The following is a 1,570-nucleotide window of genomic DNA, read 5'->3' as shown; positions in this document are numbered from 1 at the left end:
TTATCATCATATCATCTTAATAATTCATTATTAAAAATTTAAGAGTATACGACTTTTTTTAATTTATTATAGAAATATTATCCCATAGCATATATACATGCACTATTATAGTATGCGTCTACATACAACGTAACCCCGCTATTTGAATACAGTTCTTGGAAAGAGTCCTCTATTTACAATTCATCAACAACCATGGAGCATACCAAACTTAGTAGATAGAGACGTAGCTAGAATCTCATTATCTATGTTCTAACACACAGAGACAAAAAACAAGTACCACATCCCATCGCCGAATCTATCTATCACCAAACCCAATGGCAATCTTCTAATAGAATATGGGTTATCAACTTCTATTTTAAGACATGTTGATCGCACAATAGTATAGAAATCGTTACTAGTATAATAAGAAGGAAATAATTAAGGATACTTAATTGGTAAGAATATTAGAACTAGAATATTTTAATAAAAATATTGATTAAATATAAATTTTAAACTTTTTTATGTATTGAATGTGTTGAAAGAAACAAAACCTTTTTTTTTTTCCTTTTAATCAATGTTCTACTTAAAGCATTCTCTTTAGCTAAATCCTTGAAACAAACAAGGCTTTTTCACATACAAAAGTTTTTGTCTATTTAAGCACAAAATTTATTAGAAATATGACACCCTTTATTTCTTTCTCAGAAATAATTATTAATTGACGCTTTCCTTTTTTTTACTTATAAAATATATATTTTTTCTCTTAAAAGGATTAAATGTGTGCTAATAATAATATTACAGAAATGTTAAGCGGCCAAACATTTTTTTTTCAACCATATCTAATCAAATTGACATGCACTTCTTTTGAATATTTTTGTTCTGTTTGATTTTTTTTTCTTATTTTTTTTTATTTTCTCTTTCATTATTATCATCATTATCTTCTCTTCCTCTTCCTTCTCTTCTTTATTTAATTTTTTTCTTTTTTTTTTTTATTCTCCTCCTTCATTTATTATTATCATCATTGTTGTCGTTATCATTATTCTATATATGTTCAATAAAATTATTAAGCTGTGAGCACAAAAATTTTAAAAGATTACATACTCATTCACTTAATTAATAAAATACATTTAAAATATTAAATATAACGAGAATTTAACACAAAATTATTAGATAAAAAACAAAAAAATAATATAAAAAAAGAAAAAAAAAAAGCATTAGAAGTAATTTATGAGCTGTGAGGCAAAAAACTTCTATGCTCTATGTAAAAAATTGTTGTGCTATATATATTGATAAGTTTATGTGTTATATCTAAAATTTTTTGTGCTATATATATGGATAATTTCTTTTCTTTTTAGTAAAAATTTAAGTGCTACGTTGATAAGAAAAAAATGCACATGTATATATTATATTAGTGATTTTTATTGAATTTTGGTCAACTTTATAACACTTAGTTACTAAAAATGCTTCCATGTGTAGCACTATTGTTGATAATAATAAGGTTTAATTACTTTGTTAGTTTCTATAATTTTACTAAATTTTTAATTAAATTTTTATATTTTTTTTCAATTAAATCTCAACACTGTTTTTTATTTTA

The sequence above is a fragment of the Arachis ipaensis genome, chromosome B06, assembly GCF_000816755.2.
Source record: "Arachis ipaensis cultivar K30076 chromosome B06, Araip1.1, whole genome shotgun sequence".
Classification (NCBI taxonomy): Eukaryota; Viridiplantae; Streptophyta; class Magnoliopsida; order Fabales; family Fabaceae; genus Arachis; species Arachis ipaensis.
The sequence above is the reverse complement of the archived record's forward strand: the minus strand, read 5'-3'. Positions refer to the sequence as shown.